We start from the raw sequence: 25622 nt of genomic DNA on the forward strand, positions 1-25622 counted from the left end.
AAATGGCGGTGAAACCGCTCAACCATTCCGTTGGTTTGAGGGTGTTATGCGGTCGTTTTGATATGGTATGTTCCCAGTAGTTTTGTCAGTTCTTCAAATAACTTTGATTGAAATTGTCTACTTCTATCGGTAGTAATTGTTAATGGGCACCCAAACCGTAGAATATACTGGGTGGCATCGTAGAAGTGATACACCTATTCGTTTTTGTGTTTTCTCTCACTGTGTGTCAAACTCATGGGCATATTTTGACATTTGTTGCATTTGCTTAATTTGTTTACTATTTATCGTAAAAAACGTACACTTAGTGCTCACTTCAGTTTTCTCATATATTATAATGGATTCAAGTCGAGAACAAATAAAAATCTCGCATTTGCATGGATTGACAAACATGCAGATTGAGCAGAAACTGTCTCATCTCAATTTAAGTCGATTATTCATCCATAGGACCATCAATCGATACAAGGAGACAGGCATGGTTGTTCCAAAGAAGAAACCGGGCAAAAAACAACATTTGCATTTGGACGGATTCAAGACACGGTTGTTAAAGATATGGGTGAAATGCCGGATGAAGTTGTGCGTGCGGCCTGCAACGATTTCCAAAAGCGCCTTTGCCTTGAGCGCGGTTATCAAGTGTAAAGGTGCAAGATTTGAAATAAATTGAGTGAAAAGCAGGTTTAGTACCAAAAGAAGCTATTTAAATCGATTTGTAAGAGAAATCAAACCTGGTGTCAATTTTATTACAAAAACAAAGTGTATCACTTCTACGATGCCACCCTGTAGTTCCTAACGAACATTTTTGCCACCGTTAATGCTGAAATATCAGCCATAGGGTAACACTCCGGCCAACGAGTGAAACGATACACGATGGTTAACAAATAGGTCATTTCTTCTGAAGGTGGTAACGGCCCTACTATGTCCATGTGCACATGCTCAAACCTTCCTTTTGGAATGGTTATTGCTTCTAACGGGGAACGAGTGTGTCGACAAACTTTTGCCTCTTGACATCCTTGACATGCCCGAGTCCAGTTGCCCACATCCGTGTTCATTGAGGACCAGAAAAACCTTTCTGATAAGAGTTTCCGTGAGGCACGAATGCCTGGATGAGACAAATTTTGCAAGCTGTAAAATGTTGATTTCCTTAGAGAAAAAGGGACATATAACCTATTACGCCCTGTGGATGACTCAAACATTAGGTTGTTCTAATCAAGAATCAGCCCATTCAATTTGTATTTGGAGTCTTCCCTTTTATCTTTTAACATTTTTTGTAGCTGATCATCTATTTGTTGATATTTGGCAAAATTTTCGTAAGAAATTTCTGTGATCGATTCGGATTCTCCGATTCGGGATAGGGCATCAGCATTACTCTCGTCAGTAATATATCTAATGTCCGTTGTGAATTGCGAAATAAAATCTAGTTGCCTACTTTGTCTCGGCGATTTTTCTGCTTTGGACATGAGGGCATGAACTAGTGGTTTATGGTCTTCTTCTTCTTCTTTATTTTGGCGAGTGGGTTACAATCTTCTATGGTTGAGGCCAACGCATATTCAAAGATATACCACTCTATGTGGGTTTTCGACTCCTAGAGTCATATACCCGTTTTCTTACATGACTCTTATAATTTTTACAATGCCTACGTTTTTTGGTATCACAGCTTCAAAATTAAAATATTATTTTTGTCTTTTGTATAAATTTTGTTATTTCCTTGATCATTTTCCCCGTTTTGTCGTTCCCCTGTGCTTTAAATATTTCTTCTGTGATGTTTGATTGTTCTTCTCTTTCTTTTGTTAGTTTTTTACAGTAGAATAATTTATGTTTCCCGGTTTCGGGCACTCCACATTCTTCACAGTTGCCGTCTTCCACTATTCTCATAACACTCAACCAATGTTTTGATAGATCATGCCCGGCTAATATTCTGTTGGTGATTTTTGTTTCAATGGCCGTGATTGCTATGTTAGTGTGCCACGGGTTTTCCTCAAATTCCTTTTGATACTCAAAAAATTTTTTTCCTCTCTTCTCTACTTCTAGTCTGTACCACTCCTTTGTTTGTGTTATCATTTTTTTGTTTTAGTATGTTTTTTATATCTACCATGCGTAATTTGTTGTTTTCCACGATATTCGATGATATTCCCCTCTTAGCTAACTCATCTGCCCTTTCCGTTTATATCAATATGTCCCGGTATCCATTTTATTTCTGCATTGAGTGTGTGGCATCTTTTTATTATATTGTATATTGTTTTTTTCTATTTTGTTGCTATATTGTTCTCTTTTAATAATATTGCAGGCTGCTTGACTGTCTGTGTATATGATTGGATTTGAAATGTGTTTTTGTTCTGCTATTTCTAGCGCCTTTTCTATTGCTTTTATCTCAACCGAAGTTATACCTGTATTGTTTTTTAGTTTAACACTTATAGAGCAGTTTCTAGTATCGTGATTATGAGATTGTATATAAATTCCAATACCACAATTATCCTTAGTTTTACTTCCGTCGGTGTATATAATTGTGTTTTTTCTTGTAGTTTTTCTATTTCCTGTCGGTATAATTGTTGCAAAAAAACTCTTCCTGACAGTGAATTCTTGGATATGTTTTCTAGGGGCTTGCATCTGATTTTTATTTCGTTTATTTGATCGTTAATAACTATTTTGTCCATTTCCTTTATGATTTCTTTATTTTGATCTATTATATTTTCCCAGTAAGTTATTTTTCATTGTTAGACTGTAGTTGTTTTTGATTTTTTATGTCTTTGGCAACTGTTTAAGGATTTTAGAGTACGCTATTTCTTTGATTATTTCATTACGTGGTTTATGGTCAGTATAGACCGTAAATATTCTGCCCTCTAGGAAATGTCGAAAGTGCTTAATTCCTAGAGTTATTCCAAGCAATTCTCTGTCGAATGTGGAGTACCTCTGTTTCGTAGGCGTCATCATCTTGGAGAAAAACGCAAGAGGTTCCGATATTCCCTGGTTCGAGGTATTCCCTGGTTGACTTGCTGCAAAACTGCCCCAACGGCAAAATTGGATGCATCAGTCGTCAGTGTGTAAATGGCGTCACACTAAGGATGTACAAGCATGGTGGCGTTCGATAGCTCACTTTTGATGTGTTTTAGGGCCTCCTCGCATTCGTCTGACCATACGAATTCTTTTTTACTCTTTTTGCTGTGTTCCTTTACCAGTTGGTGTAGCGTTCTTAACTTGTGTGAAACATTGGGAATAAAGCGGTGGTAATAGTTTACCATTCCCAAGATTCTTTGAAGTTGTTTTACAGTAGTTGGCGAGGGAAAATTGCAAATTATTTCAATTTTATCCGAGGTTGGACTTATTCCCTTTTCACAAATGGTGTGACTTAGGAAATCGATTTTATTAACACCAAACACACATTTTGATGGCTTGAGTTTTATATCGTGGTCCGTTAAACGTTTTAGAACCGTATGTACGTGCTCTAAATGGGACTCACGCGACAGGCTGGCGATCAAAATGTCGTCAATGTAGACGAATACAAAATCTAGGTCGTGGAAAATGTTGTACATTAGCCGTTGGAAGCTTTGACTCGCATTTCTGAGACCAAAGGGCATCCTCAAGAATTCGAACAACCCAAACGGTGAAGTTATCGCCGTTTTGTGGACATCTTCCTCAGCTACCGGTATGATGTGATATGCCCGCACGATATCCAACTTTGTAAAAAAATTACAACCATCTAGATTCAGTGTAAAATCTTGTATGAGCGGGATCGGATATCGATCTGGAATTGTGATAGCGTTCAACCGTCGATAGTCGCTGCATGGTCGCCAATCTGCATCGGATTTGGGTACCATATGTAATGGCATAGAAGCTGACGAAGATGACGCTCTACCGACTCCCAAGTCCAACATGTGTTGGAATTCCGCTTGAGCAATCTTCAACTTCTTTGGATCGAGACGGCGGGGTTTGGCAAACGGCAGTGAACCTTTTGTTTCTATATGGTGGGCTACCGAATGTTTGAATGGTTTCTTATAATCCGGCGGATCCATCAGTGATGGATACTCTTTTAAAAGATTCTCAAAACCATTTGTGTCGATTATAAAATTTTTTGGAGTTGGCGTGTCCACAAAAGCAATAGTTGCGATCGTTTCTTGTCCCGTAAGATGATCGATCAACCTTTTCCTTCTGAGGTCGACCCATAAGTCTTTTTTCGCCAATTATCTGTCGGTTTACTTCGGCTAGTATAAAACAATGAGAAAATACTCTCCTCAGGCCAAGGCTAAGTTGCAACAACTTTGTTCCATAGGTACCAATAGGGCTTCCATTAGCTGCTACAGGTGAGTGTACTGCCTGTCTGATTACTTTCCCTAGCAAATTGTAAGGAATGACGGACACATCGGCTCCTGTAACCACTAGGAAAGTGAATTTTGTCATTTCATCATCTATAAAAAGGCGATAGGAGTCGAATATTGCTCTTGGGTTGTCTGCCACTACCGTTGAGCATATTAGTTGTTTGTTGAGAAAAATTACAAGATTTTTGGCATCTTCTGGATTGGCAATTTCGTGCTTGATCACCAAATCTAAAGTGAAAATAGCACATTGGATGTTTTTGAACCTATGACTGCGTTCTTGAGCGACTGCCACTCGATGATCGATTTCGTTGGCGTCCTCTATTGTTACGATCTGGTTGTACTGAGATCTTTTTTAGCATGTCTCTGAATTCGGCAATTTCCTGCCGCAGGGTATTGATTTCGTTTGAGGGATTCCCACCCGATGTTTCTTTGAAAGAATGCCCTGCGATTGACGAAATTGCACCGGCTTGGGGTGCTTCCCACAGCCTGTCTGTCACCTTTAAAAGTTCACCGATGTCTCGGCTGCCTATTGCAATTCGCGAGATTTCGATTGTTTTGGGCAGCCTTGATAGCCAAAGCTTACAGATAAGCTCCGTGGTGAGGTTTGTTGAGTCACCGGCAAGTTGGACCATATGTCGATAAAAATCCGATGGACTTCGGTCACCCATTTGTACATGATACAAGAGTTGGGTAATACGGTGCTCCTCACTCACATTGAGTCTATCTAATAACTGTGTAGCATATCTGTTATATATAACATATTGTAATACACACTATCAGCTATAAACACATTGTAACACACTTTGGAAAGCCAAACCACACCATTGTAACACATTCATTATAACACACTCAGCAAATCAGATCATACCATAGCAACGTAACCAGAAGAATTCAGGCCATACCGTTCATATAAAAACAATTGTGACACACTTAAGAGAACCAACCGAAACGTGTAACATAAGCAGGAACAGTTTATGCATTAAACCCAAAACAGGAACATAGTGACAAGAACCATCGTTCTTGTCAACAAAAGACAAACGTAACTAGCTGAGTGAAAACAATAACTTTCCAACATAAAACCTGGAACCAAATGTGCGAAACCCTTAACTCATTTGAGTATAAATAAAACCAATTCCAACCGTGGCAAGTCAGATTCGTTCGGACTGCCAAGATAGGACGTTACGCTTCCTAGTACTTCGCCTTCCAACTTATTTCAAGAGTTTAGTTATGTCTCCCTACCCAAGGCTTCTAAACTCCAACGTTTCCAGTAAGGGAAACCTCCTAAAGGTTTCTATGATCGTTTAAAAAAAAATTTTGTTTTAAAATTTGTTAAAAAAATGTGCGAGTGTCATAGATGAATTGAATAACGCAGGTAAATAATATATATGGTATTATATACAAAAATGTTCACTGTATGAATTTTGCAATTCGCTTAACTGTACGCAATTGCGGAAGTATGTCGCGTGAAAAAAAAATAAAATAGTAACAAAGCAAAAAAAGGAACGAGCTCACCGATCTTTCCCATGTATGGTGTAGCGCACGGTTGGCACCAGCAATCGAACGTCGCCCTCGATGGTCGCAGAGGCCGGTCGCTGGTCCGCTTCACGTTGACCCGGTTGATCAAGGGATGTCTTCTGCGATGTTAGAACCGGACAGGTTATCCGCGATGATCACACCGCGCTGACGATGATTTCTTATGATGTCGCCGGTTTCGCCACGATGTCCGTGATGACGGTGGTCACACCGCGATATCGATGGCACCCCGTGATGTAAATGGTTGCACCGTGCCAAGTACGATGGTAGCTGGCCGTCACCCGGTCCAGGCGTAAATATGATCCTTGTAATTTCAGCGGAACGGCTGCACTTTGTGCTCCGAACAGGATTGCCGCTCCTTATGGTCCGAGCACGGTAAACGCGAAGGCTGCTCCTCGTGGCACAGAACCAGTTAACTGCGATGGCCGCGTCTCGTGGCCGTGCCTCGTGGCCTGAGAGTGGTAGGAGTGGATTTTCTGACCCGCCCGGTAAAGTTACGTGTCTTCGGAGGATCTTCGTCTCATCTGCGGGTGTTCTCTGCACTGATAACCACGGTCCTGGGTGCGCACAATCTTAGCACCCTTTTTGCACCACTTCCTGGGAACCTTTTCACACCACTTTTTATCACCACTCGCGACACGTTTTCAGATCACCTGATCCCGTCGGGGTTACTACTTGTTGGTTTAGTACAACTTTATTCACGCACTTATACAATTATACCGCACCGTACAATTATATTTTCTCGCACTCGCACCGTACACCGTTTAAAGGATAATTAAGAAGAGAGCGATCGTCCGATCGGACACCTGTTTTTATGCGTGGTGCTCTCACGCACCTTGCTTTGCTCGGCCCTACGCTTCGTGTACTACGCTTCGTGTGCTACACTTCGTGTGCTAGGCTTCGTGTGCTACGCTCTAATTCTCGTTGCTAACGGTTTGTAACGCTTCCATTATCCTATCGCTACCTTTATTGCTGATTAACCTTTGAGGTCGGAGTCACAATAGCGATAGATGTGCTGCTGGGGACACGAACTTCCAAGCATAGTAATTATGCCATATTGCCACCAGCGAACACACCACACATATATTGAAAACTGGGCCTCTCTCTCTCTCTCTCTCTCTCGCTTTCTTTCGCTCTCTCTCTCTCTCTCTCGCTTTCTTTCGCTCTTTCTCTCTCTCGCTTTCTTTCTCGCTTTTCTCTCTCTCTCTCTCTCTCTCTCTCTCTCTCTCTATCTCTCTCTCTATCTCTCGCTTTCTATCTATCTCTCTTTAACTCTCTCTCTCTTTAACTCTCTCTCTCTCTCTTTCTCTTTATGCTCTAACACTATGCGCAATATAGAGAACAAAATTGTCTATCACATGTTTATACGTTAACCCGTTTTTTGAACACTGTCTACATGATTTAAAAATGGTCGGCTTCGATTGTACCAAACGTCAAAAGATTCTAGTCAAAAACGTGTATTTTACTAAGTGGGCATTGTATTAAGCATATGGACAATTGTTTATTGGAATGTAAAGCCCTGTAAGGTCCCTTTAAAATGTAAAGTTCGAGGAAAATCAGTTGTTTGATGAATGAACGTGGATAAAAGAAATTATTGTTAAGGGTATTAAGATTAAGATTGGGCTCAATTGTAGAACGTCGGTTGCACATTTTTAAGGAAATTAATTTCCATTCACCGTGAGTGCCGTGATTTCATATACTATGGTGCTACTCGTTACCTAGTGGCGGATCAAGCCTCTCCGAGGCCCTAAAATTTATGGTAGACGGGGCCCATAACCAAACCCTTCGATAACAAGGAGGAGGGAGGGGGTACGGGTGTTTAAATGTGTACGAATCATAGGGTTTAAATATATTTCTCCACAAGCCCCCACTTGAAAAGACAACTTTTATAAACTACTAACTGTATCTCATTACCGATTCTTATGTCATTTTTACAATTTTCAATGTTAAAAGCACGAAAAAAATATGAAACATGAATCAATATCTTATCGATGCCATATTTAGACCAAGGTCAGCATGAGTTTTGAAATCCGAAGGAATAAGTGGATTATCAATTCCGTTCCAGGCCACTTTAGATGTATAAATTATCATGATTTTTTTATGATAAAGGGTAGTTTATTATTCCCTTTCACTCCGTCTGTTGGAACCTTTCAACAGCATGATAGAAGCGTTCCAACGACCTGTCGACATTCTTCTTCTTCTTCTTCTTTGGCACAACAACCGCTGTCGGTCAAGGCCTGCCAGTACCCACTTAGTGAAGTGAGCTTGGCTTTCAGTGACTTTTTGTTACCATAGCAGGATAGTCAAGTCCTACGTATGGGGGCACGGTCTATTCGGGACTTGAACCCATGACGGGCATGTTGTTAAGTCGTACGAGTTGACGACTGTACCACCAGACCGGCCCCCTGTCGATATTAGCGTTAAGAATTGTTTAGAAGAAAAAGAGATAGGAAAAAAGAGTGAAAAAGCTATGTGAAAAACGATAAAACGGTCTCGAAAGACAAATTCTGGCATTATCGTAAACGAACCGGCGGAATAAACAGATTAATTTTTTGGCAACAGCTAAAGTAAAACAGAAAACCTTTAACGTGTCGGCACTAAATTATTTTCCGCTTCGTTTTCTAACACCGTCATTTCATTTTTAGAAAAAAACGAAACAAACTAAATGTAATCAACGCACTCGTCAATTTGACGGGTTTCGTATAGATAAGTATAGGGTAAATGTACTTATAGTGGTGATAGTACCAATAGTGGTGGTATTGCACTAAAATCCGGTTCATATGGCAAATTAAAAGTAATTAAGTTATTTATGTTAGTGTGAAATGTTCTTTACCCTTTTACAAACGGTTTAAAAGTTAAATGGGGCCATTCCGTTACTTAGTGACCGAAAAATACATTATTTTGTGAAATGTGTCAACATTTTTCCAAAATCCTTAGGATAACGAAACTCATTTTTTTAACGTTCTAAATGACCACATAACCACGAAATTTCTACTTTTTCATCATAACTTTTATGAAATGTAATTGTTTTACTAAAATTATTAGCCTTTTGACTATATTTATGCATTTTTAAGGGTTTTTTTACCATAGTGCCATTTTAGGTACGCAAAACAGGCATGTTCCTATAGTGGTTATAGTTATAAAATCTATAGAAACAGGTCGTTTTAGATTTTTCCGAGGATATTTTGACATGTCTTACTGTTTTCACTAAAATAAGCAACAGAAATTAGTTTTATTAAGGTAATTTACCAAATCAGGCCAAAATTCGCTTATATGGCTGAATGAAAAATTGACTTCAAATCAAGCACATTCTTCTGGATGTAGGTTGACGACAGGTGTTATACAGGACTTTATTCAATAGTTCCATCGATCAAATTTTTATATTTTTTACGATCAAATTACGAAAGTAATCATTATTATGCCAGTAATCCATGCTATTCATACGAAAACATCTTCGAAACTAAGTTTCATTGATATTATACACTGTTTTTGATGCATCTTTGTTGACCACCACTATAGGAACACAATACGACGACTATAGGAATCATACCACCATTATAGGTACAACGAGGCAGTCACAAAAATATGTATTTTCTCGTAAATTTGATGTGTTTCATGTTAAAGATCGTTATGATTGCGAACATAAAACATATTATCCAATTGCTATGTGTTAAAATATTCAGAAATTGTCCTTCCTGACACTTAAAATCCATAAAAGACATTGCACCACTATTAGTACATTTACCCTACCACATATTTATCTAACAATCTATGAAACATAACAAAAAATACTAATGCTACAAACTCATAGCATGTTAGGATGAATCTACGAAAAGTAAAAATCGAGATTAAAGCAAAGGTAATGTTAGTATTGCTATATAAAGTTAAAACTCCGTCAAATAGACGGTTCCGTAAACATAGTGTTAAAAGATATTTTCGTTCCTATTTTTCAGTTTCCAGCTCGTGTTTCATATTACGGACGTTTTGGTTTAGAATCTTGACAGTAACAAAACACAATTTTATATCACCTTTCCGAAATTTACAACTACATAAACAATATTCCTTCAAATTCCGGGCAAAATTCAAATGTTGTTTCTCGTGAAAATGTGAGCAAAAATACATTAAAAATTGCTTTTACGTTGGTGCTTACCTTTACAATGGATACTAATGTACCGTATTGCTTCGAATTATGGCCACTTAAGACAATTTTTGGTATTTCATATGTTCTTAATAATTCAATTTTAATCGGTCTTACTAATGTACAACTTACAGGGTTTCGAATCATATAAGGGAATAGTTCAATCACTTAGGGCAATGTTTCAAATCGGTAGGGGAATGTTGCAAGCAAGCTGTGGATGTTTGCAATCACTTAGGGGAGTTTTGCAATCGATTAGGGGAATGTTGCAATCGTACTGTGGAGCTGTCATCAGACTGTGGGTGCCGGTGTAAAAAGCTAAGAATTGGTACCGATGATGTTTTTTTTTAAACATCGTTTGGAGTTGTTTTCGTGTTAATTTTCTGCTGTACACATGATAAACTAAATAAATCCTGCTGCGGAGCCATAATTAAACATGATAAGTACGTAAGATTGACGAAAATATGTTAAGGTATTTACAGCGGTACCCACAGTCTGATGACAGCTCCACAGTACGCTTGCAACATTCCCCTAATCGATTGCAAAACTCCCTAAGTGATTGCAACATCCACAGCTTGCATGCAATATTCCCCTACCGAATTGCAACATTCCCCTAAGTGATTGAACCTTTCTCTTATATGATTCGAAACACTGTATTTGACTGAAGCAAACATTCTTAATAAAACTTTTTTTTATTGAAACCATTGCAAAAAAAATCAGCAAATTGCAACGACCGTTTGATTTATACTCCGAACAGTTTCGAGATCTTGTTTCAAATTACGGACATTTTGATTCGATTATCAGGACATAACTGCGACAAGCATATGGCCAGTTACACTATTGCCATCCGCTGGCTCCAGGGTTTCTGGCACCAATGGCTGGCTCCAGGGCACTACCTTTCGAAGCAGGTGAACCTAATGTATCTGTAATTGGTCACTTACAACCATCAATGAGAGAATCCTGTTGTGAACTCCAGACCGTGTGTAAACCGTAAATTCCCCCAAATAGATCACGAATACCCATTTGAACGATCGCAGGTCTCAAACCTTTGTTGTCTCTTTCTTATACATTTTTTTCCAATTTAATTTTTTTATTCAGGAGGGACGGCTTTGCCGTATTGCTTAAAGTTATTTAAATTTTTATGTGTAAAGGGGCGGTCCCGTGGTACAGTTGTCAACTCGAACGGCTCAATAAACCGTTCTACAACAACTAATCTTATGTCCTTCACCTATTTCGTATCATCCCAGTAAGAGCCAGTTAAACAAGTTGATACTATTTATACTGACTTTAAATCTGCATTTGATCGTATTCCTCATTCCTTACTTTTAAATAAAATTTCACAACTTGACGTCAATATTCTTTTTGTATCTTAGTTACGTTCTTTTCTATGTGATCGTTTCTATAGTGTTAAATTTAATGATATGTTTTTGACTCCGTTTTTATGTAGTGCAGGCGTACCGCAAGGTAGTGTCCTAAGTCCTTTGCTGTTCATAATTTTTATTAGTGATGTCCGTACCGCTCTCTCTCCTGAGTGTTTTCTGTGCTACGCAGACGACCTCAAAATCTTTCTCGCAGTTTCGTCTCCTAGTGATTGTATATCCCTACAAAATATTCTTGATCGTTTTTCCTCTTGGTGTTCTAGTAATTCCCTCACATTATGTCCTGATAAGTGTAACGTCATTTCGTTTAGTCGTTCGCAGTCTCCAATCACTCACTCGTACGTCCTAAATTCTGTGGAAGTCAATCGTGTTTGTATCGTAAAAGACCTCGGTGTCTGGCTTGACAGAGGCTTCACCTTCAGCCACCACATTGACTCAGTTGTCAATCAAGCGCGGAAAACATTGGGTCTCCTAAAGAAAATTGCTTGCGATTTCTCCGACCTAATGTGCCTGAAGACTCTGTTCTGCTCTCTGGTCAGATCGATTTTGGAGTACTGCTCAGTAGTCTGGTCCCCTACATCTCGAACCCACGTGGAACGTATCGAGCGAGTGCAGCGATCGTTCACAAGGTTTGCTATAAGTAATATCCTGGGTAGATTGTCCTCCCCCATGCCTTCTTACGAGGGCAGGTGTCGGCAGCTTGGCCTGGAACTATTGGAAAACCGCCGTTCCCATGCCCAATCCACCTTTATTGCCACATTACTCCTTGGTAATATTGATTCTCCTTCCCTTCTTTTCTCTATCCCTTTATACGCCCCTAACCGTGTTCTTGGTAACCGCCCTCCCCTAGTGAGAGTGAGAGAGTCCCCTCTCTTCCCGCCGAACTGCAGTGGGCCGTAATGACCCCCTTCTTCGTGCAATTCGTCGATTAACTGTGTATATTCTATGTTTGATTTCAACCTTCCCTTATCCTCTTTCCGATCCCGCATCAGAACCCTCCATAATCTCGAGCTGCCTTAATTTTTATTTTTAATTTCTAATTTTCTTATTTTTTCTAATTTATAATAATTTGTGTTAATTTTTGCTAGGTTAGGAACATAGGTAATATCTATCTGTGTAACCAAAAGGTAGACAAATAAATATGAATATGAATAATATGAATAATATGAATAATAACATGCCCGTCATGATTTCAAGCCCAGAATGGACCGTCTCCCCGTAGCAAAAATTGACTATCCGGCTGCGTAAAATGAATTAAGTCTCCAAAGCCTATGTATAGGTCGGCATGTCCGCGTACGTTACGCCAAATAGAAGAAGAAGATATATAAAGAAAAAATCCTATCATCATCATCAAGATCCTAATTACAACTGTAGTTACACATTACGCATTTGGCACGCAGAGTCACAAATGAAGAACGCTGAAATCATGCAAAGCTCAAATCAATACCATTTCATCATCGTTGGCGAAAAGCATTGGACAGAGCGAGAAATCGTCAATTTTTGCTGGTGTGGATGCCGGTGCACGCGACACCCAAACCACGCAGAGACACTTGCTGCTAAATCGAATGCACATAACGCTGCGCTAAATCACCACCGAAACCCAGTTAAACAACCACAAGCATACAACACTCCCAGACAAAAGTTTAAAGGCCTCGAAACAATGTATCATGTACACCAGCTCGTAGCCGGAGAAATTAGCAGGAAAAATAGACTAACACCAAGTGCGCTCTTCAATTTAGCATGGAAGAAACGTGCCTGTACTTGTCTGGGGGCCGCTATACTTGTTTAGTAGATGTGTGCCGAAAACAGACAGCTGTTTTCACGCGAAAAATGGTAATCACATCCCAACCCTAGCATTGTGGAGCGTGCCTCCTTTTTACGCAAAAACTTAAATTTTCACTCGAACACTGAACTTTTCCGGTCAACTGAAAAGTGGGGGAAATCGGAAAGAGTGCAATTTATGTGTACAAAGGGGATCTGGGCCATCTCTCTCTCTCTCTCTCTCTCTCTCTCTCTCTCTCTCTCTCTCTCTCTCTCTCTCTCTCTCTTTCGTCCTAATCCCGAAGCAAGGTCATGTCTCTTTACCTATGGGGCTCCCTCTGGTGAACGGTATCGTTACCTATACGGTTTCTTTTTTCTTTACAACTTGTCGGACCGTCGTACTGTCACAACAATCACTATTTAAATACAACTTTTTGCACGAAGACCAGATCAACAACCGTTACAGCTATACTGAAGCCAAAACTCACAGGTGGTTTAGTGGTTCTTCGCTTTTTGATATAAATGTCATTCAGAGAACAAACCCAATATGAACAGGCGCTCTGTGACGTCACGGTTAGTATTGGGTCAAGAGCGAAAGAGGTACCTCAATCGCTCCGCTCTTCTTATAGTGCGCGCTCCCGCACTGCCCACAGGAAAACCAGGTAGCTCCATACGGAGCGCTGCACACAGGAGCGATTGTGCGATGGGCTCCCAGGAGCGATTCCATGCAAACAATGAGACTCCAAATTTTGAGTGATTCAGGCCGAGGGGTATGAGGATGCTTGAGGAAGCAAGGAGAAACGCGCTGCGATGAGAGTTTGCATTCTGTTTTACACGCGCGCTTCACTAACACCAATACAAATACCGTGCTTTGACGAGCCGTCTGTGAATGTGTGTGTCTTCTTTCAGCGAGCTCAACAACTTGGAGCTACTCGTCACATCGTGTTGTCTCGCTTACACTACAGCATCGAACGATCGCTCCGTGTGTCCCTCCTCCTACGCGTACAAAACCGCCAGTACAGCGCGACGCTTTGTCAGAGATGGTTGTGCGCGTTTTGTTCTAAGTCCCGCGCGCAGTGTTTGTGCGCTGGTGCGCATTTCGTTCAAAATCTGGTGCGCCGATGTGTTTTGATGAAGTGTTAAGTGAACAAACAGTGTGGACAGACGCACATGCAGTGCGTGGATCATCAGGTAAGATTTTGCTGAACAGAGGCAACGCAGATTGTCGACAAGTTTCCCGCAACCTGGCTCGATCCGGTACATTACAGTACGACGCCATTCGTGAGTATGAAGGATTCTAAATGTGTTGTGAAAGTGTAATTTATGTTTCAATAAAGTGTTTAATGAAATAAAAAATGACCGTGTTTGTGTTTGTTGTTAGAATAAATGCGTATTTGCGATCGTGACAACCCAAGGACGCAAAACCGATGGCGGCCTGTGTAATCTGAGCTCCCTACAAAGCTCTCCACAAAGCTCTCGTTTGCAGTCTTGTCGAGAGCTTCGCCACAGGCGCTCGAACCATCCGTCACGCACACATCTAAACGTTCTGGTTTCATCACCCACTCACGCATACCAATGTGTTTGCTCCACCCCCTTTTTCGGATTGCTTATAGAAAGGATGAGGCTGTTCACATTTGCTTTATGCACACATTCGCATGCTGTTTATTGAATAGTATCTCTCTCCCTTCCCACATGTGTTTTGTCATACTTCCGCTGTGTAGACGGCAGAACGCTTTCCCCTTTCCAAATTTACCGTTCTTCCTCCTCTCGTTCTTCCTTCCTCCTACCGCGCTCTGGGTACCATCCGTGCGGCGCGTGTTCAGCTGGCTTGAGTTTAGTGATGACGTCATGAACATGAGCTGCGCGTATTGAACCGGCTTCTGTTGAGTAATGACGTCCTCACCGGGAGCTCAATGAAGCAATAATGAATGTAAGTAGTATGTATTATTATGGAGAGTTTATCGCATATGATTAGATCAAAACTTACCTTAATATTTTAAAAATGGAAAACGTGTCCCCCTCCTACGCGTACAAAACCACCAGTACAGCGCGACGCTTTGCCGGAGATGGTTGTGCGCGTTTTGTTCTAAGTCCCGCGCGCAGTGTTTGTGCGCTGGTGCGCATTTCGTTCAAAGTCTCGTGCGCCGGTGTGTTTTGGTGAAGTGTGAAGTGAATAAACAGTGTGCACAGACGCACATGCAGTGCGTGATTCGACAGGTAATATTTTTGCTGAACAGAGGCAACGCAGATTGTCGACAAGTTTCCCTCAGCCTGGCTCGACCCGGTTCTTTACAGTATGACGCCATTCGTGTATATGAAGGATTCTAAATGTGTTGTGAAAGTGTAATTTATGTTTCAATAAAGTGTTTAATGAAATAAAAAATGACCGTGTTTGTGTTTGTTGTTAGAATAAGTGCGTATTTGCGATCGTGGCAATGCATGAAGAAAACGAGAAACGAAAGAAACAAATATCTTTGGATGTGTTGGTAGCATGACTGGAAAGAACACGAACACATTGACAAAAGCGGAGCGCACCGTGCGTTAAGGGTGGGGAGGGGGAGGGCTCGTGCGAGGGTGTAACTCATTGGCCGAAGAGACACTGTATTTCGCTAGCGTCACTCAAATCACTCAAAAAATACACTCATTTTGCCGGACGGGTCCTCATACCCCTTGGCCTGAATCTCTCAAAATTTGGGGTCTCATTGTTTGCGTGGTTGTGCGATGCGCTCCCAGGAGCGAAGTTTTGCACCTCATGGAGCGCTGAACGCAGGAGCTAGAAGATGTGCGCTTGAAAGCTTCGCACAGAAAATGATGGCTTGTATAAATCCAGGCTTGAACTTGCGGAATGTTAGCGGAAAGCGCCAATTATTTTTACTCACCTGTTTGAAAGAAAATTATTTTCTTACGATTTATGCAAGCTAGTGTTGGGTAAAGTAGCACAATGAAGTGTGCTGTGCGTACACGCACGCACATCTCAGTGTGCGGTGCACATTTCGCACTGTGCGCGCTCTCCGCACTGCGCGCGCACTCCGCACTGTGCGCGCCCTCCGCACTTTTCGCACAGTGCGAGCACAATCCGCACGGTGCGCGCACTTTTCGCACAGTGCATGCGCACTCCGCACTTTACGCACACTTCGCACAGTGCGCGCACTTTTCGCACAATCCTACAGTGCGCGCACTTTTCGTACACTCCGCACAGTGCGAGCACACTCTTAACTTGCTCAAACCAGGTTGTAAAATACGGGGTTTCTGTAACTAACTAAAGCTTCAACTGTAACCTTCATTTCCAAATCGTAAAATCCCAAAACAAGGTTGTTAAATGTATGTCGAACGTATACAAAGTAACCAATGACAGATCGTTCGAGAGAAAAAGATAGAGACAGAGAGAGGGAGAGGGGGAGAGAGAGAGAGAAAGAGAGAGAGAGAGAGAGAGGGGGGGGAGGGGAGGAGAGGGAGAGAGAGAGGGAGAGAGAGAGGGAGAGAGAGAGAGGGGGAGAGAGAAAGAAAGAGAGAGATAGAAGAGAGAGAGAGAGAGAGAGAGAGAGAGAGAGAGAGAGAGAGAGAGGCTGTACTTCATTCCTCGCTCTTCTTTCCCACCCTTTTACACATGGCGAAAGCGCAGAACGCTGAAACACACGCGCACAGCTGAAATCAATACAATTTAACCATCGTTGGCCTAAGGCATTTGAGAGAGAAACATAATTCTTTGCCAGTGTGGATGGCCGGTGCACGAGCACACCGAATCTGCGCGAAAACATTTTCTGCGAGAATCGAATGCACAGAACGCTCCGCTTGACCACCACCGAAAACCCGTTACACAACCACAAGCATACAACACATCCAGACAAAAATTTAAAGGCCCCGAAACACAATATCAACACAGCGGTCCGTGGCCGGAGAAATTATCAGGAAAAATCGGCTGACACCAAGCTCGCGTCTCTTTCAAACAACTATGAACTGTGAAGGTCGTAGGTAAACGACGCTCCAATGGGTTGAGGTTTGTCTTGAATTTGGCTGAGATGAAACGTGTCTGTGTTGTACTCGGAGCCACTCCTTTGCGATTCTGCAATAAAACAGACAGTTGGTTTCACGCGAAAACTGCTATCCGCGTCGCAGGCTTGCGATAGCAGGACATGTTTTAATGCAAAAATTACAATTTTCACTCCGAGCCCTAGTCAAATTTTGTAATTATCTAAAGAGAAGGATACATGGGACAGGGCGAGAGGAGGGGGGGGGGGCGATGGGCATGTGTGTGGTATGAATGTGTGCAAGCGATTTTGGACCTTTGATTCGCTCCGACTTGAATTCGTTGCATCAACGGATCGGACTCGCTAATGCTAACTGATGCTAATGCTAAAAGGCGGTTTGACAAAATATGCTCAGTACTACACCACTTGACATACTATAACATGGAACGAAGTGTGCTCGCACAATACAAAGTGAAGCACTGCACGAAATTTGCGAAATTTGCTTGCACTGTGCGAAGTGTGCTCGCACTGTGCGAAGTGTGCGTAAAGTGCGGAATGCGCACGCAATGTGCGCAAAGTGCGCGCACCGTGCGGAGTGTGCTCGCACTGTGCGAAAAGTGCGAAGTGCACGCACTGTGCGAAGTGCGCGCACAGTGCGAAGTGCGTACACCGTGCGGAGAGCGCGCACAGTGCGAAATGTGCACCGCACACTGAGATGTGCGTGCTTGTACGCACAGCACACTTCATTGTTCTACTTTACCCAACACTAGTTAAGATGTCACGGACGGTGATGTCGACGCCACAGAAACTGCATAGTGGTTGGATGTTAGCAATAAAAAGGGTGAGGGTGAGCTGGGTGTATCCTATCCGAATTTGTGATAGGATTCTCTGGTCTTGGTGTGATGGATGATCTTTCCATGGTGGTGTTGTGGTCTTGATGGTTCTCAGGAAAGAGCGACTGCTGCTAACCCAATAACCATTCCAGCTATTGGCGATGATGGTTTGCTAATGCAAATGAGATCACGGCGTGGGAGAGTGTTATGTACTGCGTTGGCTAGTCGGTCTGCTGGTTGGTCTGCTAGTGACTTGGGGTGAATTCGATATATTGCAGAGTTGTTGGATGTTCGGGTGGCTCCAGATTCAAGTGCTTGAAGGACACTTGCACTGTATGTGAATATCACGTTGGGGTTGTCTCTGCGTAGGCCTTCATCAGCAGCAATAACCAGGGCTATTGCTTCTGCGGTGAAGATTGAAGTATGGTGTGGTAGTCGGATGGCGCTATTGTCGATGCTGGAGTGGATTCCACAGCCAGAGGAACCGTTATGTACTGTTCCGTCTGTGAATATGAGATGGTCGTTATGATATTTTTGCTGAACGAGTTTGGCAAAATGAAGATTAGCCATGAGACTATTGCAACCAGCCACAAGCAGATTTTTGATGGTCGAGTCTTTTTTTTTGTTAACGAAGAGTGAGCGTATTCCATCCCCCTCTCCGACCTACCCAACCCGGCCGGTACGCTGTGGTGCGTATTACTTCATGCGGAGTCGTGTGTGCGGTTGCACCCTGGTTCACGACGCATCTTCTGCGGGGATCTGGTCTGCTGATTTTGCTTATTACGCTGCTTTCCGTGGTGCGACGCGGTCCCTGTGATGCTATCGCCCACACTTCGGGTAGGCAATGGGGGTCTGCATCGTTTATCACCACTCCAAGCACGTAAGGCAGTTCTCCTGAAACGAAATTTTGATAGAGGAAAGAAGAAAAAGAACTAAAGAGAAAAGAGATAGAAGAAATCTGAAAATAGAGGAGAGAAGAGAAAAAGAAAGCTGGAAAGAAACGAAAAGAAACGAAATAAAAGATTAGTATCTTTCCAGCTTACGGTGGCCCTTGCGGCGCGGGTTGTTGCCGTGCCACAGGGCCTGAAGGACCGCCATTTGCGTCCCTCGCCCGCCGTCTGGCCCGCCTGCGTTGCCTTGCCGTTGGTGGACGCTCAACATCCCATCTCGCTTGGAGAGTGGAGAAGATTGTCCTGGCGGCGGTGCGGACGGCCTCCCACGTATCGCTGCGGGCGAACATTTCCGAGACAATGTTGTCCATTGTAACTCGGGAATTGCACCGCTGCTACATCTCGTTCCGGATCCGATCGAATCGTGGACAGCGAAACAGCACGTGTTCTACGTCTTCCACGGCGGCCCCACATTCGGGGCAGTTGGGCGAGCCATCCAGGATGCCTTTCTCGACGAAATAGGAGCGCAAGAACCCGTGCCCCGTGGCGAGCTGGGTGAGGAAAAAGTCGACTTCCCCATGCTTGCGGCTGACCCAGAGATTAATGTCTGGGATCAGTTTCCTCGTCTTCAATCCTGGTGCTCCTGGTTGCCCTGCACCCGTTGTCCACTGGTCCTGCCAGCACGTCATCGTCTCCTCCCGTTGCCGCTTCCGTATGTCCGATTGAACCCCACCACTCGCTACCTTTTCGTCGTGGCAGCGGATATCTTCCTGTAGGAGGACTAACGGGGTGGTGTTGGCGACAACGCAAGCGGCATTATATGAAACGGTCTGAAATGCGCTGGCGACTCGGAGAGCCCCCGTTCGATGCGCCCTTTGGACCGATTTGCGATGGGTCTCCTTGTCGAGCACCCATCGCCCCCAGGTGGCAACTCCGTATCGGATGATACTGTTGCCGACGTTTACGAGCTGTCTCCTACTGCGGCTCTTAGGACCACGCTTATTCGGCATCAGGCAGGTCAAGGCATTCGTGATCCGTGAAGCCTTATTGACCACTTTTTCCAGATGCCGGCTGTGGTGCTGTTTGCGACAGAGGTCCACTCCCAGGTACTTCAGTGTTTCCGTGGATTGAATCGAGTGACCGCCCGCTTGAAGCTCTGCGAGCTGCGGGACATGATAAGTACAAAAAATCATGAACCAGGTCTTTTGGTGGGCAAGTTTCAATCCGACTCCTTGCAGCCACCGCTCGATCCTCTCCAGGTTAGTCGTTGCTAACGCGCTGACCTGTTCCGTGCTCCTTCCCAAAAAGGTGAAGGCCACGTCGTCAGCAAACCCGATGATGTCCGCTCGTAGTCCTTCGAGCGGCAAGCGGAGTAGGTCGTCGTACATGACATTCCACAGTGTTGGTCCTAGAACCGAACCCTGAGAAACGCCAGCAGATACAGTCCTCGACACTTCTCCTTCATCCGTATCGTAGTGGAGCGTTCGCCCAATGAAGTAGTTCCGCAGCAACGCCTGCGAATAAAGCGGAGTGTTTTTACGCTGCAGAGCTTGGCCGATCGCTGTCCAGTTTGCCGATTTGAAGGCGTTCCGGACATCCACCGTTACCACCGCACAGACACGATTCCCCTGTCGCTTTTTATCCAGAGCGACTTTACCGTTATCCATCACCCGAGTGATGTCATCCACGGTCGAACGCCCTTTACGGAAACCGACCCAGTCCCAGTCGACTCCAGGTGGGTTGTCAGCCTCCGCTGAATCAACCGCTCCAAAATTTTCCCCAGCACACTCAGCAAGCAAATGGGCCGATATGACGAGGGCTCCCCAGGTGGTTTCCCCGACTTCGTAAGCAGTTCCAGTTGTTGCCGCTTCCATGCGTCGGGGAAAGTGCCTGCCTTCAGTAGCGGCTTATAGCTTTTGGCAAAAACGGCAGGAAAAGCTGGAATTGCCGCAGCTGCAGCCATATTCGGAATATTGCCGTCCCCCGGAGCTTTCTTGGGGTTGAGTGAGCGGGCAATCTCCTTCAACTCTTCCGCCAACTCCTCTTCCGAGACCGGATCCTGTGGATCCCCACCTACTTCTGTCTCGGGCCACTCCATCGGGGGACGCTCGGGAAAGAGCTCATTCACGATGAACTGGAGCTTACTAGCATCCCGTTCCATCGGAACCCGAGCTCCTTCCCACTGCTGCTTGCGGATTTGGTACGCAGGGCCAAAGCCGTGCGGTTCCAATTGTTCCGGCAGATCCTGCTTGTGTTGGTCCTTGCTGAGCTTGATGGCCCGTTCCAGGGCAGCGCGTGCGTCCGACTTCATTTGACGCCTTTCCTCGCGCTGCTCCTCGGTCCGGGCCCGTTTGAACCGCCGTTTCATTCCATGAAAATGGCTGCGCAACCGTTCAATCTCGGACGTCCACCAATAAACTGGACGCCGGCCCTGTCGCCTTGGGGGTTGCCTAGGCATGGTACCATCACAGGCCACCGTAATGGCCTATGTCAGCTCATCTGGCGTAGCAACATGCTCAAAAATGTCCTGGTCCCTCTAGATTTCAACGAACAAATCCTTGTCGAAGAATCTTGTGGACCACCTTCCTCCATTCACTGCTGAGTGTCCCACGGTATTGGCTCGCTGTCTCGGAGCCCTGCCGACCACAAACTTAATAGTATTGTGGTCACTTGGGGTTTCGTCAAAAACGCGCCAGTTATTGTCCCTTACCAAAGAGGGGCTGCGTCACCCCCGATCACGGTGTCCCGATTCCGTGAGAGTACAGACGCAATTTCGGTCCATTTGCGTTTGTACTCCTCGACAGTCAAATCGGAACCCACGGGTAAACGGAGCAGAAAACGATTCCCCGCATCTCGACCACAACGAAGTCCTCGCGAAGCACTTCCGCTCCTTAGTGCACGGTCCCTCGTGCTTATCTTCTGCACAACGGTGGCATTTGCTACTACGGTCTTTGGCACGGCAGCGGGCAGCAGTATGTCCGTATTCGTAGCTCCGGTAGCATTGCCGCCGGCGTTCCAATAACCGAAGCCTGCAGCATTTGCTAAAACCAACCGTGTATTGCCTCGCAAGGGCCTGGTCGGTGACCGCAATTGCCGGGCAGTCGAAAAATGCGACCAACGTACCGTAATGTGTTTTTACGGTCATGATTTGATCGCGGAGAATTTCAACGCCCAATGCGGCACTCATTTCCGAATAAATTTTTCGGAAGAAGTGCCAGGCGGAATGTTAGTACAGTTAAACCGCACTGAGGGTGTCCGCGGTCGGCATTTGGCTTTGCCCTCAAGGGCCGCAGACACCTCTCTCCAAAGGGTCATCGTTTCCTGGTGCGAAATTGGTGCTAATTCCAGGAGTAGATGACCCTTAAAATTTGTGCGAATTCTCTGCACATCCTCCTTTTTCACCGTTTCCCTAAGGATTGGCATCATGTCCGCGTACTTGAATCCCCCAATTGATTCAAGCTCTATGGCGTTTGGAATTCTGCCGGCCCTGGGATTAAAGGCAGGTGCCGGCTTTTGCTTGGGTTGGGGAGCAGAAGGTTGGATATTTGCGGCGAGGCTGGCTGCTTGCTCAGCTTCACGCTGCTTCTTCCTCTTCCTCCTCTCGCGGCGCACGGCGGTCTTCCCCTTTACCGTCTGCCATTCTTGCGCCCCCTTTTGCCCCTCTGGTGGTCTAGAGGGTGTCTCTGCCACAACCACCTTAGTATGTTCCCCCTTCCCATCCTTTCCCTTCTTCTTGCTGTTTTACCTCCTTGACCCACCAACTGTTGTCCCTGTTCCCCATTTCGTTTGGGTCGAGTCTATTTGTGGTGGGCGGCAGTACCAGGGGCAACTACCGATTTGGATGAGTTTGGTGACTGGGGGGAGTGTTAGTTCTGTTAGTGTGGTGAATTCGGCGTTTGCCCTTTGAATAAGGGCATTGTCTTTGATGTTTTTCTCCATCATTCGTGCTGCAGCTGCTACTATCTTGCCCGTTATTATGTGGTCGAAAGATTGAAGTCCACTTTCACACAGAATTGATGCTATGGGGCCCGTAACAAAAGCCCCAGTAGCACAGCGCATGGCGTTATGGTAGAGTGGTGCGATCTGTTTTTGGAAATTTTCCCGTTGCCGGGAGACTATTTCGATGCCGTAGAGTAGTTTTGGTTTTGGGGCGGTCCCATGGTACAGTCGTCAACTCGTATGACTCAATAACATGCCCGCCATGCGTTCAAACCTAGAATGGATCAACCCCCCGTAGCAAGAATTGACTACCCGGCTGCGTGGAATGAATTAAGTCTCGAAAGCCTTTATAGGCCGGCATGTCCGCGCAGGACGTTACGCCAAATAGAAGAATAAGAAGAGTAGTTTTGGTAGAAGCCAGCCATTGATGATTTGTAGTTGTGTTTGGCGGGAGGCGCGGTGTTGACCGGTGCCAAGCATCCTGAAAAGATCAAAACGGTTCTTCGCTTCTCTTTTGACCCGTGTAGTGTGTGCTTTAAATGTTAAGTGAAGATCAAAAGTCACTACTAGGATATAGGCTGTGTGTGTATTTGGTATTACTGAGTTATTGTATGTTATGGGTTTTAGAGTATGATATTTGCTATTGCAGATGTGAAGTATTTTGGATTTGGAGTGTGAACTTGTGTAACCTGTCCAACGTGACCATTCATGAACTATATTGACTCTTTCTTGGAAAGTTATGCGTGATTCGGTTGTATTGTTGGATGCTGAGACAAGCGGACTCAGAACAATTTTTCGATCGAAAAAAATCTATAGGCGCTCACGTAAATCTGATAGTATAACAATTTCTTTCCTACATGATGTCGATTCCCATCGAGTTCAGTATTTAGTGTAGGTAAACAATTTTTTGTTATTCATCATCATCATCATCATCATCATCATCAACATTTTTCAAAAACATCTATCTTGATTAATGGAATTATTCTGATATTCGAAAATTTCTGCAGCTCAATGCGTTGCGGATTTTGCGCCATACAAAGCGGACCGATCGAGTTTTTATAGCATAGTTACATCGCATAGATTTTGTAGGCTCAAAGATCGGGTTTGAAAGTGGTACTTAGTATGATTATTGATTAGGTTTACTTCTACCGGTCGTCGAACATGTTGTAGTTGACTATTTGCCTACGATGAACGGGTCTGGAAGGGGCTTTCCTTCTTCAGTAGTCAGAAACAGATCCATTAGCTCTCCTTCCTCGCCGTTAAACCGTTCCGAGTATGTCCTAGCCCGGGAATTCGTGCCGGGAGAGGGATGAGCCCTCGCGGCAGGAGGACTATCCGACATATGAACGATTTCGGGTCGACCCGACTGATGAGTAGGTGCAAGACGGCATAAGCGACTCCGACCCGTTGGTGCTGCGAGTTCGGATCGGGTATTGAAGCTACCTTGACTCGCCCCGACCAGAACTCGCTGCACCCGCGAGTCGGAATGAACCCACCTTGGCCTGACCCGACCCGAACTCGTTTTACCAACGAGTTGGAGTCGCTTATGCTTTCTTGCACCTACCGGAGTGGTTGCACCTACTGAACCTACCTGTACCTTTCGGGTCGACCTGAACGACTCAAGGTCGTTTATGGATGGCTCCGACCTGATAGGTTCGGGTCGACCCGTCCATCACCACTTTAAACACTCATTTCTTACAAACTTACACCATCTGCACAAAACAGGCTACAACCTTGGCCACAATACTTTACGTAGTGCTTTGAGAAAAGCGAACAACGTAAAGTGCGTTGAGATAGTTTTTTAAAATGTAAAATTTTTACGACGTAAATGATGTCTAAGTTTGTTTTTTTCCACACGCGCTACACTACAGCCCAAAACTCCTGAAACACCAAACACAAGCAACAGTTTCCAGCACTCCACTGTTTGGACACAGTTAATTCTGCACTGCACTGATCACGGGGGTATAAAATACGGGTCAGTCGAGGAGCGCGAGGTAGAACACGTCTGCACTCTTACGCTGCTACGAGAAGATTGACCTTATTATTCCCTCGATTGATGCATTAGACGTGTCACTGTCTGTGTCGTCTACGTTTCTTCGCTAACCTTCATTATCAGGTGTATGGTTGTTGAACTCACGTTCCATATACCTGTAGTGCGCTCCGCTGTTGTCAATGTGTTCGTGTTCTTTCGAGCCATGCTACCAACACATCAAAAGCTTGTTGTTTATTTCGTTTTTCGTTTTCTTTCATGCATTGCCACGATCGCAAATACGCACTTATTCTAACAACAAACACAAACACGGTCATTTTTTATTTCATTAAACACTATATTGAAACATAAATTACACTTTCACAACACATTTAGAATCCTTCATACTCACGAATGGCGTCGTACTGTAAAGTACCGGATCGAGCCAGGCTGCGGGAAACTTGTCGACAATCTGCGTTGCCTCTGTTCAGCAAAAATATTACCTGTCGAATCACGCACTGCATGTGCGTCTGTGCACACTGTTTGTTCACTTAACACTTCATCAAAACACATCGGCGCACGAGACTTTGTACAAAATGCGCACCAGCGCAGAAACACTGCGCGCGGGACTTAGAACAAAACGCGCACAACCATCTCCGGCAAAGCGTCGCGCTGTACTGGTGGTTTTGTACGCGTAGGAGGGGGGACACACGGAGCGATGGTTCGATGCTGTAGTGTAAGCGAGACAACACGATGTGACGAGCAGCTCCAAGTTGTTGAGCTCGCTGAAAGAAGACACATACATTCACAGACGGCTCGTCAAAGCACGGTATTTGTATTGGTGTTAGTGAAGCGCGCGTGTAAAACAGAATGCGAACTTTATCGCAGCGCGTTTCTCCTTGCTTCCT

At 44.3% G+C, this 25622-nt stretch overlaps 1 protein-coding gene across 2 annotated transcripts in view; it reads left to right on the forward strand.

The window, feature by feature from the left end:
- LOC121596139 (glutamate receptor ionotropic, NMDA 2B) overlaps nucleotides 1-25622 on the forward strand; it is a 253362-nt gene that overhangs the window by 98046 nt on the left and 129694 nt on the right. The gene's annotated exons all lie outside the window — the stretch shown is intronic.

This window comes from Anopheles merus, chromosome X (assembly GCF_017562075.2).
Source record: "Anopheles merus strain MAF chromosome X, AmerM5.1, whole genome shotgun sequence".
In the NCBI taxonomy this organism is placed as follows: domain Eukaryota; kingdom Metazoa; phylum Arthropoda; class Insecta; order Diptera; family Culicidae; genus Anopheles; species Anopheles merus.